Source organism: Xiphophorus hellerii, chromosome 23 (genome assembly GCF_003331165.1).
Source record: "Xiphophorus hellerii strain 12219 chromosome 23, Xiphophorus_hellerii-4.1, whole genome shotgun sequence".
Classification (NCBI taxonomy): domain Eukaryota; kingdom Metazoa; phylum Chordata; class Actinopteri; order Cyprinodontiformes; family Poeciliidae; genus Xiphophorus; species Xiphophorus hellerii.
The window spans coordinates 12,931,644-12,948,298 of NC_045694.1; the positions used below are offsets into that span (position 1 = coordinate 12,931,644).

General features: G+C 40.4%; 1 protein-coding gene across 3 annotated transcripts in view; it reads right to left on the reverse strand.

Annotated features, from left to right (window-relative positions):
• LOC116714800 (protocadherin-1-like) overlaps positions 1-16,655 on the reverse strand; it is a 213,799-nt gene that overhangs the window by 56,671 nt on the left and 140,473 nt on the right. The gene's annotated exons all lie outside the window — the stretch shown is intronic.

Consider the following 16,655-nt stretch of genomic DNA (forward strand, 5'->3'; position numbering starts at 1 on the left):
ACTTTTTATTTGTCATTACATAAATGGTAGAACATGATACAAATAAGCTCAAATACAAGTAATTTTAAGTGAATTTTTACCTTATTGGTTTAGGAGGTACTATTTTACAAGTCCTTGTCATTTTTAGATGATAAGTGAAAGTGTGATGTTCCTCACCACTGCAACTACCACCATGTTGTTCAAACACTGACAGCAGAGGACCAAAACAAACACTGCAAAAGCTCTACATCATTCTAACGGCTATGATGTTTGACCAAATTTTATTAGTGCTAATTAATTTGTGGCCTGTGGGACTCCGGAAGCAGCTGATGGGTACCGGCGGGCGAAGCGGCATGCGGCTCGGGCGGTTGCTGAGGCAAAAACCCGGGCGTGGGAGGAGTTTGGAGAGGCCATGGAGAAAGACTTCCGTACGGCTTCGAGGCGATTCTGGTCCACCATCCGGCGTCTCAGGGGGGGGAAGCGGTGCAGCACCAACACTGTTTATAGTGGGGATGGTGTGCTGCTGACCTCTACTCGGGACGTTGTGGGCCGGTGGGCAGAGTACTTCGAAGACCTCCTCAATCCCACCAACATGCCTTCCACTGAGGAAGCGGAGCCTGGGGACTCTGGGTTGGGCTCTCCAATCTCTGGGGACGAGGTCGCCGAGGTGGTTAAAAAGCTCCTCGGTGGCAGGGCCCCGGGGGTGGATGAGATCCGCCCGGAGTTCCTTAAGGCTCTGGATGTTGTAGGGTTGTGTTGGTTGACGCGACTCTGCAATGTCGCATGGACATCGGGGGCAGTTCCCCTGGATTGGCAGACTGGGGTGGTGGTCCCCCTGTTCAAAAAGGGGGACCGGAGGGTGTGCTCCAATTATAGAGGGGTCACACTCTTAAGCCTCCCTGGCAAGGTCTATTCAGGGGTCCTGGAGAGGAGGGTCCGTCGGATAGTCGAACCTCGGATTCAGGAAGAGCAGTGTGGTTTTCGTCCTGGTCGTGGAACGCTGGACCAGCTCTACACCCTCGGCAGGGTCCTGGAGGGTGCATGGGAGTTCGCCCAACCAGTCTACATGTGTTTTGTGGACCTGGAGAAGGCGTTCGACCGTGTCCCTCGGGGAGCCCTGTGGGGGGTTCTCCGGGAGTATGGGGTACCGGGCCCTTTGATACGGGCTGTCAGGTCCCTGTATGACCGGTGTCAGAGTCTGGTCCGCATTGCCGGCAGTAAGTCGGGCTCGTTTCCGGTGAGAGTTGGACTCCGCCAGGGCTGCCCTTTGTCACCGATTCTGTTCATCACTTTCATGGACAGAATTTCTAGGCGCAGCCAAGGTGTTGAGGGGATCCGATTTGGTGGCCTTAGGATCTCATCTCTGCTTTTTGCAGACGATGTGGTCCTTTTGGCTTCATCAGATCGTGATCTGCAGCTCTCGCTGGAGCGGTTCGCAGCCGAGGGTGACGCGGCCGGGATGAGGATCAGTGCCTCCAAATCCGAGGCCATGGTCTTGAGCCGGAAAAGGGTAGAGTGCCTTCTCCGGGTCAGGGGGGGTGTCCTGCCCCAAGTGGAGGAGTTTAAGTATCTCGGGATCTTGTTCACGAATGGGGGAAGAAGGGAGCGGGAGATCGACAGGCGGATTGGCGCAGCGTCTGCTGTCAAGCGGGCGCTGTACCGGTCCGTCGTGGTGAAGAGAGAGCTGAGCCAAAAAGCGAAGCTCTCGATTTACCGGTCGATCTACGTTCCCACCCTCATCTATGGTCATGAGCTTTGGGTCATGACCGAAAGAACGAGATCGCGGATACAAGCGGCCGAAATGGGTTTTCTCCGTAGGGTGGCTGGGCTCTCCCTTAGAGATAGGGTGAGAAGCTCAGTCATCCGGGAGGGACTCAGAGTAGAGCCGCTGCTCCTTCACATCGAGAGGAGCCAGTTGAGGTGGCTCGGGCATCTGGTCAGGATGCCTCCTAGACGCCTCCCTGGTGAGGTGTTCCGGGCACGTCCCACCGGGAGGAGGCCCCGGGGAAGACCCAGGACACGCTGGAGGGACTATGTCTCTCGGCTGGCCTGGGAACGCCTCGGGATTCCCCCGGAGGAGCTAGAAGAAGTGGCTGGGGAGAGGGAAGTCTGGGCCTCCCTTCTGAAGCTGCTACCCCCGCGACCCGACCTCGGATAAGCGGAAGAAGATGGATGGATGGATGGATAATTAATTTGGAATGACAAAAATCGGTGTTACGTTTATAGCATTAGAAGCTGCAAATTACTGGGAGGTGTAAATTTGAGGAAGATCTAAACGTTTTGGTAAGATAACCTTAATATTTTTGAAAAAAGTACTCTAACTTAATGAATGAACTTAATGAATGAGAAAAATTGCAGAAGGTAAGTTCTAGGCACATAACCTGTATATTTTGAGTAGATAACCTGAGTGTTTTTACAATGTGAGCAGCAAGTTGTAAGGTAAGGTTGTGATGTTTGTGAACTAACCAATAAGCTCCAGACAATAAATTGTTAGTAACTATCCCAGTCACTGAAAAAAGCCATTAAGTTCAAGGAAAACACCCTATACCCTATACATTCTGGACAGGTAGCATGTCAGTTTTTGAAAGTAACTTTAAAGTTTCTAGTCGGTATGGCAACCAAAGTGCTTCATAAAGTTAAACTATATGTTCCAAAAGATAACTACATTTTCAGAAAATAATTTGCAAATTACATGAAGGTAACCTTATTAAGGAAGATAAGCTGTACATTTTTTGAAAGCTTTAGAAACATAGCCTGTAAATTCTTCAGGAAAAACAACCTGGTATCAAGATAAGCCCCAGGTTTTCTGAAAGTGACCTATAATTTTAGGTAAACAGTCAGAATTTCGCAGTAATTTGTGCATTTTTGATAAACGATCTGTGAATTTTGGAAAGATAATGACACAGTGACACATTCTGGTCAATGTACCTGTATGTTTAAAAAAGCAGTCTATAAGTTTGATAATGTAACATCCACAGTTGCAGAAATGTACCTGTATGTTTTCTATTGGCATTTTTAGAGACTAAGGGGTGTATTAATTTGAAAATTTACCTACTGAAGTTCTGTATTGTGTCAAGAATGAATTGGTGATAGACAAAAGGCTTGTGTAATAATAAAGTTATTACAAGCAGAGAGAGGTTCAGCAGTGGTATATCATACTTTGCAAGGAAATTTTTTGATTTTCATACATACATGTATAATACATACGTACAAAAGAATGTTGTCTCTACCATCAGAACCGTAGCTCCACTGCAAACTTGTTTAAATTTACTGTTGCTGTGTTTTGTGACGAACAAGGCTTTCGGTCACCTTCGAGTTATGACTGGAACTGCACTGCAGATATAAAGGAATTAACACCCACACTCACAGAAAAGCTTCAGGGGTTGTGGCTGTTGGCTGTTGTGAACATGCAATACTATAACCATAGTGAGGCTGCATTTTAACAGAGGAAAAGTAAGATCTTTAAAGTAGACAACCCAGATCTGACACCTCAGTTTTAAGGAATTAGAGCCATCACATTATCCATTTACTCTATTTTTATACCTCAGTGCATTTCTCCCCCTACATTCCAATCTGTCCCCTCTTAAGAACACCTTCCTCTTCCTCCTTCCCACTCCCATTGTGCCAGCATCTGTTATGAAAACCCGTAATTGGACACCGTTCTCATTTAGAACCTCCTCCTCCATGCTACCTGCTCCAGAAGTTACCTCCTACCAAGCACTTTGTAAGACATCAACTTTCCCTTTCTCTACTTCTCTCTCTCTCCCCTCTTCTTCTTACCATCCTCCAGATGTCATTGATCCTGAGAAGTGGGTCACAACAGTGTTGAATCAGAGCCAGGTTGCAAGAAGCTCCAAGGCACATGCTGTGTGTAATTTTAGCGTAGGCTAATATTTACAGGGAGAATAAGAAATGAGACTGCCGATGTTTGGCGGGCAGTTAAAGGTTCTGATCGCCTACGGGGTTCAGATCAGACACTTGTTAAATGTGCACAGAACGAAGGTCTTTGGTTCTTTCATTAGGGCTCATTTGAAAAAAGCAAAAGCACTTTGTTTATATCGATTTTATAGCATAGGCAAGTTCATTTAGTTGCAATAAAATATGAATTAAAGTAATTAATGTCATTAATAATTTAATAAGATCAGCTATTTACCAGTTAAAAGGGGCAATGAATGCTCAAACAAACAAACCAGTACAATCCTGTTTGAAAATTGATGCGATGTTGACTTTGACGTGTCCATCCATTCATTCTTTGTGTTCTGCTCATCTAACAATTCGTGACTGCAAATGCAGGCACTGGATAACTCTGACCTCATCGTTAGAACAGCTGAATCTCATATTGGCTGTCCTGTGCTCAGCACGCAAACTACACATATTGTCTTGGCCTGAAGATCAATGACAAATGGCAGCTCGAAATGAGTTCAACTCGTACTCGGAATAAGCTTAACCTGTGGCAAGAATGTGCAAATGTGAGACCCAATGCAACACTTGAAATAGTGGAAAAGAAAAACCGTTTGACAGAATGATGAGTTTCAGCTTGAGGCCTTCATTAGGGTGAACCTATTGATGTCCTCACAATACCAAATCGTGGTTACTCCCCATGTACCTTGGAAGTAGATGAAGTTGTGCTAGGGACTTTTGGATCTCTATCAAGAATATGTTTTTACTTTGGGTATAGGAGGATTTCATATCAGCCTACAGGCACTCTGCACACTTCTGCAACATCCCCCAAAAATGCATTGATGGTGGTAAACCTCCAGATTCACAAAATGTTTGTGTACAGGAGAACAAAACACTCTTTTGACCTCTCAGCATTTCCTAGAGTAAAAATCTGATCCAGTGTTCTAAACCGGTATTAAAGCAACATTGCTCCTTGACATATGTTCACACAATGAAAATTAAGTTATTATAAAGCCATTTGGGTTCTAATTTACCACTTTTCTCTTAAAATATTGCAAAAATGTCAAGGTTGAGCTTCTGCTTCACAATGCTTTGCAGAAACAGCTTTTAGCTGAATCTTGTGTCAAGAAGTCTTTATTTTTTTACTTTCACTTCCTCTACAACCAGACTGTATGAATGTTTCAGGAGTGAGAAATGGGGCGTGCCGTGGTGGCGTAGGGGTTAGCGCGACCCACATTTGGAGGCCTCAAGTCCTCGACGCGGCTGTCGCGGGTTCGACTCCCGGACCCGGCGACATTTACCGCATGTCTTCCCCCCTCTCCCTCCCCCTTTCCTGTCAGCCTACTTCATGAAAAGGGACACTAGAGCCCACAAAAAGACCCCCTGGAGGGGTTACAAAAAAAAAAAAAAAAAAAAAAAAGGAGTGAGAAATGAACAAAATATGTGAAAAAATATGATGTTTACTGGGCTCTGAGTTCAAAAACTTTCTTAAATACGTTTCTCTTTCAACGGCTTCCACGCAGTTTTCGAGTCAAAAAGAAATTGAATTTAAGTAAAATAAAATTGTGTTGAATAACATTGTACTTATTGTGAGAAAACACAATTTTATTACATATTTGAAAAGAAAAACCATAGTCCTGCACATTTTATTCTTACTTTCCATTGTTTTCTTCCAATATTATGAAAAAAAACTTCAGACCTAAGAGTGAATACATTTAAAATCTGTATTTCCAGCCAAAGAGCAAGTAGAATGTAATAGTAATTAAACTCAGATGAGCAATTAAAAACTAGAACAAAGATGGAAACACACATTCAGACTAAATTTTGTATAGCTGTTCACTGTGGGGAGACCTGAGGGTTCTCTTATTTCACAAAGGACAAAAAAAGGGTTCAACCAAAGAAAATTACTAAGATTCCTCACATGGTTCAGGAAAATTCAAGATCAGACAAAGTAAAGGTCAGATGTTTTCTTGTACATACAAATATGCAAGCGGTTTGGCCTTCTCGTACATGATGAGAAGATCATTTCTTATCAGACATGTATCTTTGCAAATGCCTCCTCTGTTCTCCTGTACTCTCCACAAGAAACATTAAACATTATCTAAAGGCAATTCTGTGCCACACTAAGAGCTGTTAAAAATGACAAATATGTGTTTCTCCTTCAAGGACACATTACAATTATGTTGTACCCTGAGCTGTTTTGTATGCAGTCAGTACTGGTGCTGTTTGCTCTTTTGTTTGTTGGTCTTTTTTTTAAAGATTATATATTCCACAGACAGTGCTAATGGAGAATATGGACAAATCAAACTTTCAATGAGGTTAAGAATTACTAATCCTCAACAAAGTAAAAGATAAAATTAATTATATGTTTATGAGTTAGGTTTAAATCATGATTTCAGTCCAGTTTATTAATTCTAAGGGATTGTGACCATCCATTCATCTATTCTCTGACTTGATGTGGCCCTGTCGATTTGGCAGGGCCACATCAACATTTGGCAGGATGAACCCTCAACTTTCAGATTGTAACAATCACTAGACCCCAGTAACTCACATGTTACTGGGGTCTAGTTAACAGGTCCAGAGCAAAAATCAGACAACCCTTTAAATCAGCAACAGCATTCCAGGTCTCCTTTGAGTGTCCTGTGATCCCAGGCCATAAAAGATTTGGACTGTCCTTCCAGAGGCCTGGATCTAGGCCAATAAACCTTCAAATGCCAAAATGACCCCAACTAAATCATTCTGATTCACAGGGGACTGTACTCATTTCCTTGGTTAGTGGAACTCCTTAACCTGCGTTTAAGGCAGAGCAAGGTCGCATCATGCTAGAATCCTAATCCTTGTAGTTATGGTCCAAGAATCCTAATCCTTGTAGTTATGGTCCATAGGTTGATTATAGTTGGTGTTTCAAATATAGAAGGTTCAAAAGCAAAACTCACAGGCTGCTGTACTGCCGTTTGCATTTAGTCAATTACAAGTTTAAGTCTTGATTAAGAAAAAATGTCAAGTTTTTTAAATAGCTTTTTTGTCACTTACTGTTTCTTAAAATTAAGAACGTTCCCAAGTTGACATTGACATGTTTTATACAATTAGCAGTGAATGCGAAATATTCCTAACACTGCAGATAAAAGACTTTTCAGTTGAAGTGACAGGACATGTCATGTTGCAATCTTTAGTCATTATGGGCTTTTGTGTACCTACACATTCTCTTCATACACAGGAAAATAAACCTGACAATTCTTCTTTGTCTGATTTTCTTTCTTTAAGGTCGACTGACCTTGGTTTGAAATGTCCTCTAATCACAAGAATGATAAAAAAAAACTGTGCTGGATTATTGTACTGACTGACGAGTCACTTGTGAGTGTTGAACTTTGTGAATCACAAATGACATGTAAAGAAAAGTGGTGTGAAATGAAATACATACAGAAAAGAAAGACATCTTCAAAACATGGGTACAGACATTGAATGCTTCCAAGGTTTCTAAGGAATGTGACTGCAGGGAAAGTGTTATTCGATGCATAAAAGAGAAACTTCAGAGGTGAACAAATAGGCAGTGTGGCTCAACATGCGCTTGGTCTGACAGGGCCAGAGATAATGCTGTGGACTTTTTCCTACTGTGTGCTCTTTTCACAGCTCCAGGCTTCCTGTTAACACTGTCCACAACAAATAAACACACTGACAGATGTGAAGTCTGCTGCCTGTTAGTGAGATCTCTGCACTTTTAACTGTGCTTTGGGTACACCAGTAAAAAGGTAAGAACTCATCTAATAAAATCTGTTCTGGCTGCAAACTCAGAGAATATTAACCACAATGCTTGGTCAATATGCTCCTGTCCAGCATATTAACGGTTACATTTTTTTCCCCAGGTTTGCTTCCTGTTCTCAAATACTACATATAAGGGACAGCTCAGGACTGTGGGCAACCCAGTTCCATAGTCAAACCCCCTTATTCTTAGTCCATGGCATTTTCATTGTGTTCATAAAAGACACATTGTTATTGCTTAAAAAGTTCTGTTCTTTAAAGCAGCTTATGTTTTTCTAAAATATCTGATCTTTACAATCCATAAAACTTTGGGACTGATTACTGACAGCAAGATGAATCATTTTTTTTTTTTTTTCCTTTTTAATCCTATTTTTCCAACAAAGTTGTGGAATAAATCTTCATCAATGCTACCACAACCCACACCTCCACCATGTGGTGCCATACTATCAATTTCAGATGCTTCAGTGGTGAAAAAAAGTGGAAGCTCCCTCTGGACAAGTTGAACACAAGGCTCATTTTCTGCACAGTAAAATCTCAAGTGGTATTTAGGTCCAGGTTGTAGAGATTGCCAAAGGGGTCCTAAAGAAATCCCTAGTCTACCTATTGATGAATTATGGTTATTGATTAGGTGCTGTGTGATGGGACAATTTTTTTCCACCTTAGCCTTGTTCTCTGAATTTACTGCTTAGGGACCCCAAAGACTTATGATCATTGCATAAATGTTCCAACTTTAGTAAATACCATAAATCTAAAATGTTTATTTTTGTTTATTAGCCATGAGTGTGCTATTAAATTAGATCAGACAGTAGGCAACTTATGGTTAAGTGCCTTGTAGAGGGAAACATCAACATTTGGCAGGATGAACCCTAAACTTTCACACTGTAAGACAGCAACACTAAGTAGAAACAGTCTTCACAGTTTGTTAACATTTCGTCACAATCTGAAGCTTTTTGGTTAGTTTTTTAATCTGTTTCCTGCCCTATTGTACATTGTGGTTGTGCAGAGGTAGCATATGTATACCATTAATGACTGGTGGGACATTTTCTACACACATAGATTTTTATTAGATGCACACTACCACCGTCTAGTGGTGTGAATTGTGCTATGTTGTGTTGTGCCTAATTTAAATGATATGCAAACTAAGTACCAAATTTTGGAATTTTTGCATGTGATATAATTTAGAATGCATTCAAAAGCAAAACAACACTAATTTCTAAAAATAAATAACTGCAAATAAATTGAGGTTGCATAGAGGCTCTTAACAAAAATTTGGTGAGTAGAACAACTATCTACAGATCAATTCTAAACTAGTGATCATCTGTAGGCACAAACATTGTAGAAAGTATATTAAATGTTAAGGTAAAACATCAATGTTAGGAGTGGTCTAAAAGACAGATAACAGCAGAGCATTTATTGTGTCATATATGGAGACAATCTCCCTGTACAGCACCCTTGTTTGGGATTAGCTCATTACCTTGTGTTTGACAACATCGCGGGTCTTTATGAGGTTCTAGCTTGCTTGTTGTGCTGTTTGACACGACTCATCCTTTGAAGTTATGCCGTTTTTATGCACTGCTGTTAAACAGATTTACTGCGGAAGAGGCTGAGAAGAGAGTTTCAAATGTGACAGCTGAGAAAAAAAGCCGCTCAGACTGACAAAGAGACTCCATTTTGGAGAATTAAATCAGTTAAATGGCTGTGGGAGAGTGGAGCAGGAGGCTGGATGTGTCCACCGGGCTGAAGAGCTCTCAGGAAAGCGCCTCGGTTTCTCTTGCCAAGGCTGAATCTTTTATCTTTCTTTTCACTTTATTGGTGAAGCTCTGACCCGGCGCTCCCTCTTTCTCATTTTTCAAAGTCGATTTTCCTCTCTTAAGTGTTTTGCTCTCTCTCAGTTCTCTACTTTTTCTTCTCTCTTTTTTTTCTTTTACTTTGGCCCAATCACTTTTAGTTGCTCAGATCCCATTTTAAATTATTTCCCTTTTTCTAAATTACTCAACAGCAGACAGACAGAGAGACATTACAGATTGAGATGGGAAAAAACTGGAAGATGATTTAAGGTTTATTTTATTACCCCCCAGGGTATTCTCAGAAGGAAGGAAGTTATTATCAGACCATGTTTAAAGGATTTAACATACAGAATGAAACCGTCTTTATGTAATCTTTCTGTTCTGAATCACACCGGCAGCAGAGTTCATTATAACACTTCCCTGCAGAGTGGGTGGGCTCCTTGAAAGCAGGTGGAGCCGTGAGAGTGAGACTTAAAACAGAAGAAGACACTGAAGCCAAGACAGCTCAGACTGGTTGTTCTTTTTTAATGGCAGAAGCTGCATCTTCTCTGGAAATTTTATGCAAGAATAATGTTGCTTTTTTTTTCCTTATGGTTGTGCATACTTCAAAAAAAAGATGTATAGCAAAACAGGAGAAACAAGCAGCTGTTATGTCTGAAACTACAAAACTTCGTTGCTGTTTTCTTAGGCCTAAGCAGGTCTTTTTTTACATCTAAAATATACCTGAGTTGTGGAACAAGTTTTGAGTTGACATAACAAGAAACCTTAAAATGAAATTGAAGGATGGATTCTAGCATGGATAAAGTCTTCCAAACCCTAATTTGTCAATGTTTATTATCAGCCAGCAAAGTTTTTGTCATTATGACATGCTGGACAAACTGGCCACTTTATGGTGGAAAGAGTCACAAAAACATTATCAGCACTGGAGGAAATTCTGAACTATGCACCCATAGAAACCATGGATACCCCTGCTCCGTGACTCTGGTCATGCTGTGACACATAAACAAAATGTCCAAAGATATTGCAGTGATGCATAATTTAAGCAAGAGGATACTTAATAGGGGACAGATGTTGAATACAAAGTATTCTGAGAATAGAACCTTGAGGAAAGCCACATGTAGCTTTGATTTATGATTGCCAAGTGACACAAAATAATATATGTCTGCCAAGGAAAATCCGTAAAATTTGAAAAACCTGTAAGATCAGACGAATTTGTAAATAATTTCACATTATACCTAACATACAGGATTCTCCTGATTTTCTTTTCAATCTTGATCTTTGACCAGAATTTGAGGATAAAGACCACAGAAAAGATATTCTGGGTGCAACATTTATTTATTTATTTATTTATTTATTTAAATAGCCATGAAAGTCATTAAAACCAATTAATTATTTGTTGTTGTTTTTTTTCTTTATTGCCTTGCAGTGTCACACATAGAACGAACAAAGTAAGACCAAATATAAAGCACCTCTTCATTTTATTTTTTAAGTCATTTCATCAAGCGATGGTGTGGATACTTGCAGCATATTCATCAGTACTGCTTGGATCAATATCTGTTCTCAGGGTTAGAAACACAGCTACTTCTGCCTGACTCCTTTCATTCATCTCCAGCCTCTGTGTCAAATTAGCAGGAACAGAAAACAGGAAGTTCATTGAGCAGCTTCCTCTCATGTGTAACCATTAATACAATACACCTACCCTACTCAACGCCGCCCCTGGCTTCACTGTCTGTATATGTGCACTGAGGCTAAACTGCAAAGACGAGGGAAGCCAGACAACGTGCCGAACTGCGCGGCACATTGTGACCCCACCGAAGCCATTCACAGACAGACAGCGGGTCTGAGTGGTGGGGCTGCACCTCACACCTTTCTGTCTGATATCCTTGAGCTTTTTCAGCTCTGCCAGTTTTTAAAGAGGAAACTGAAAAAAAAAATCTTTTTGTGTCATGAAAAAAAGAAGAGATGGAAAAGAATTGCAAGGGCTGCCTTCACAAAGGTCTCCATGCCAACCCCTTCCAGTCTGGTCTTTTTAGTGTGAACACCTCCCCTTCAGCTTCCACTGTTAGCCGAACTGCGGAGGCCAGATGATATCCTGCTGTGCGTGTCGGTGGTTTGTGTAATGACTCATGCTTTAGGCTGGAAACTTCTGAGAAATAGTGACTGAGTCAGAGTTTTATTGATTAACGTTCATGGAGGTGAGCGAGCTTCAGAAGCATTCAGTTATAATGTCAGGCGACCGGTTAAGGATGATAACATCATTGATTCTGTTGCTAATGACAGTCACACAGAAAATACAGTGGTGCGCAAAAGTCCTTCTGGTTCAGCATTTTGCCCTTTTTTTCTTCAGTTGAGATACAATTTTTATTGATTTTTTTAATGAGGTCTTGATCAATAGTCCTCTGTGCTCTCTAAATGGCTTTCTGATTTTTTTCTTGAAAAAAATTGCCTAATTGTACCTCTATTCTCTGCTAGAAATGTTTTGCTTTTTAGCTCTTAACTCTGTCTCCAAAAGGAATATAAAAACGTTTAAATTCAAGAGACACATAACAAAAACATCTGTTACCAACAACCTGCCGCAAGGACACAAATTGCTTCTCACAACTGAAACTTAGAATTTTACAAGTTGACAGAAGAAAAATGGGACTGTGGTTCATACAAGGTGATTTACTGACATGTAGTAACCTTTATTAGATTGACTGGAAGTGCCATTAGATTAGCTCACGGAAGATGACTTCAACTTTTAAAAATACAACAAAATGGTAATGCATGCAGAAAAGAGAAATTTGACTTTGAGTTGAAGTAAGAAATGCAAACGTTTTACACTAGTTTTAGACTTAAACTCTAAAATTCTAGACATAAATTGGACTCAATGTGTGATCAGAAGTATGAATACGTAAGTAAATATAGAACATTTGAGTTCATGGTTAATCCTGTTACCACAATGTACACAAAAGATTGGTTTTCTTGGTAACATTATGCTCCATCAACTTTTATGTTTCTTAACAATTTCTTTCAGTGAGAGAAGTAAAAGGTATGTTTCAAGTTCATCTCTTTTTATTGAATGCTGTAATCTAGCAGTTAGTAAATCCAGTCCACAGATTGGACAAAGATGAGCATATTGCTCTGGTGAAGGGGGAAGTTTGGGATTTCCATCAACCATGACTGTAAGAAAAATGCTAGCTGTAGTTAAGATGTCTCTTAAACTAAATGCAATATTAAATTAATTTCAGATAATTTCTAAACTTGCTGTTAAGGTAGCATTGACACGTTCGGCTCTTTAAAATCACAATCCCCAATGTGTTAATTCAATATTCAATCGCTTTCATTCTGGATTGTGTCTTGATATTTATGTTTAAAATTAAAATATACACTGTCTGCCCTTTCACTTCAACCAATCAATCAATCAATCAATCACTTGACAATAAAGATATAAAAAGAAGATTTAGAACATGATTGCACTATACTTTTGTAAATCCTCTGACTCAAAGAAATGAAAAATTAAGCCTTATTTACCCTACAAAGATTAAACATGTTGAAGAAACAGACAATTTGAGCACAATGGAGCTATGATGAAGACACCTAGAGTTTCTCAAAATAAAAGAACAAAAGTCAATTACAATTTTAACATTTCTGCAATTCTATGGAATTTCAGTAAATGCTAATCAATGTTTTGCAGGTAATTCACAAACTATGTCAAATTATTTAATGACACAAAAATATTCTTTACATTTTAAATTGAATGTGCAAAATGTGATGCAAAATGTTCTTAATGTGCTACATTAGGCTTGAGGTGGAGGTTATGAACTCATAACATACGGAAAAGAATTGATTTAGACATACATATGTCTCGTTGCTAACAATAGGGCCAGTAGTGTTTTATAAATCTAGAGAGGCTCATTTTATTGTAGCCTTCTGCAATAAAATGAGTTCCCTTATCTACCCTTACCAATTAAAGAACATGTTTTTATTCTAATATTGTGTGTCACAAAATGTTAACCTACTTTAAGTCAGAGTATATATTTCTGTGTGATTCAGGAAGAACTGCCTTTTTCCAAAGTTAAATGAAATAATGAGAATTTCTGATTAAATGTAAAAGAATGGCTCAAAATATATGCTTTTCATGTCCTGTCTACTGAAAATAATTTTTAAAAAGAGAAAAAAAAACAATCTTAAAATCTGATTTAAAAAAAATTTATTGAAAGTGTCCTTTTAAATCAAAGTATTGGATCTTTGTTAGAGAGTGCATTTGTGTATGTGGCTGACTTGTTTTGTGCTTTAATGAGCTCCAGCGACCAAGCAAACTCAGCAGCCGGTCGACTGAGCCCACAATTAGGTCAAAGTCTGAGGAGAAAGGAGCTGCTGCATCAGTACCAAATCCATTCCTGCTCCGGGTAGAAAAGAAGCCACGACGCATGCAGAGAGAGGCAGTAAATACAATCATACCTTTTCTTCAGATGCTCTAATGACAGTGATGAATAGCAAAGGTTGCAGTCTAAACTGACAAAGAAAAAAATGGCTCTTTTCTCTCCTCTCTAGATAGATTTTCAATACCAGAGGACAAAAGTTAGCTCATACATTAACATGCACAGTGAAGTAAACAAAATATATAGATTTCAAGATAAAAGCTTAGAAAAAAAAGGGTACTAACAGGGCCTCAAATGATTAATCAATCCTTACTAAAGACAATCTGACCTAATGTAGCGGTCCTGATTGGTTCCGATGAGAACAAAGCAACTCACCCTGGACCAATCCCGAGCAGGACAAACTGCAAATAAGAAATTGACTTGCTGTCAGAATGGTGACAGATTTGAGGAAATCGCTAAGAGCGCACAGGCGATTTGATGAGTTAAAAGCCAAACTGCACACAAGCAGACCAAGCATGAATCTTATCGTGTCTGAGGTGGTACACACTGGGGGATATATATCTGGACACACACCCAGACCTACGCACACAGAAAAGAAAAAAAAAAGAAGTAAACACATGTACACACACGGACCTTCCTTTAATAAAGGAATATCTACAGATGTCCAGATTTTATTAAAGAAAAGTTAACACTATTAGATGAATGGATTTAGATTCATAGGAGGCGAAAGCATGCCAATACAAACACCAGCTGACTGCAGAGAGACAGTGTAGACTCACATCTGGCAGGGCAGCTGTGGTCCACTGCTGTCCTCCCCTTCAGTCTCCAGAGACAGAGGAACACCCGCTGCTGTCGCTAACAAGCTGAACAAGCTTCTATTCTGGGCAGACCGATTCAAGGACGGAGGCACAAGGAAGGAAGAGAGGAAAGGAAAGAAGGAAAGGAACTAGAGTGAAAGGTTGTTGAGTTGTGACTTTGCTGTTCTCTGGAGAAGGAAATGCTGTTCCGCTGCAGGGGAGGTGACCATCACACTTCTGTGTGTGAGGTATATGTGTGTGAGTGTGTTACTCCTGACCTCACATTCCAGGATGATGGATGTGCATGCAACAAACCAGTGCTGACATTAATGTGTGAGTAATTACATGCAACCTATAAAATCTATATCTAGAAACATGCCCCCTTTCATGAAAAATATGTTTATAAAGGATAATGCACTGTAGACAAAGACATCGCCCTCATGTGGCCAAATTTATGTGACTTTGTTATAGAAAAAGAGCTTTAGGAGAATCGAAAAGTACAGTGAGAGGAATTCTACAAAGTGGGATTTAATTGAGTAGTTTTAAGGAGTCAGCATGCTATCTGCAGTAGACAGCAGCCAATCTCAGGTTGGAGATTTATCCAACCACTCCATTTTTGATATTTCTGATCTTATGGTGAAATCCAGCTATTAGCTTCTCTGTACATAAACCACTGAAGGGAGAATTTTCACAAACAAAAAGCACTAAAACCATCTTCATGATAGGTAAAGAAACTATACTGAGTTGTGGAGATCAGTTTGACTCATCGTAAACTTTACATTTAGTAGTGTAACGTCTAACTCTACATGCAGATAGTGCTGCTGAGAATGATGGTAGGGACGGGCGCCGTAATCAGCTGACGAATCCCGGCAGCTTGTTCAGATTAGTAACCTGTGAAAGACCTCCATGCGTGCTCCCACACCGAAGTGGACAGACAGGGGTCATATGTCCACGTGTTGCTGCAAATGAACAGCAGAGGAGGTCCAAAGTGAATGTTCTGGTGTGTGTGTGTGTGTCGATGGGGTTTTCACTGTCCGGGTCAGCTGCCAAATGTGTAACAGATGGTGTAATGAAGGATGAGTCCAGTGCCCCCTGCTGGCAGACGAGATTATCCTGTCGACTCATCTGTCTATTCCGTTGCTTCGCTTTGCTCCTGATATTTCCTTAGTCAGCCTCTTTCTCTTTTCCCATCATTATTGCCCTGCTCCTACACCCCCTTATTCCTTTTCTTCTTTCCAACCTGCTCTCTCCTTTTTTCTCATCATTCTCCTCCATTTCTCCTTCCTTCCACCTGCCTCCTCCTCTGTTTTCATCCACTGGGACCTGCGGTACCTGAAGCTCTCCGCTGGTTCAGGGGGATTTTCTGGAGCTGAGGCCATGAAAGCAGCAGCCTTCAGCTGAAGGCTCACGGAGCGCGCTCAGAATCCCCAAACGCCGCTCCGTTGTTGTAGACTCTGAGAATGTTAACATGCACCGCTGCAGCTTCCCCATAGGAGCTTCTGTGTTGGTCAGGAGCCGGACACCAGCAACTCCTCCTGTGTTCATCAGCCCACCAGAGACACGCACAGTTTGTCTTGGGACAAGAAAAATGCATATGCCTTTTGGTGTTTTTTTTTTTTTTTTTTTTTTTTTTTTGGCATTTCTCCTCCAGCAGCATGAAAGAAGTCTCAGCTCTCTACAGAAGCTGTTCAGAGTTGGATTGATTTTTTTCCTTCTTTTTATATCATGAAATGCAAGAACTTCTGAGACTCTCCTAAAAAATTCTGAGTTTGCTCAGAGCAGCAGGAGGAAATCACAAGTAAAGTGACCTTTCAGTCAGTATTCAGGACAATTCAGAGCAAAGTGCAACTCAATCCCTCCAGAACTACAGCTGGAAATGTTTTTTTTAAGTTTTAAACTCTATTTTTTTTTTTTTTAGGATATATAAAAAAATATTAGTTTGCGGAGGTACATCAAAAAGTCTTTAATTTCTTTTTATTTTTTTACATTTTCCCCTTATGAGAAAAAAAACCTCAATGTAGTTCATTTCTAAGATTTTGCATAGACCAAAAATACTTGGTTCTACAACA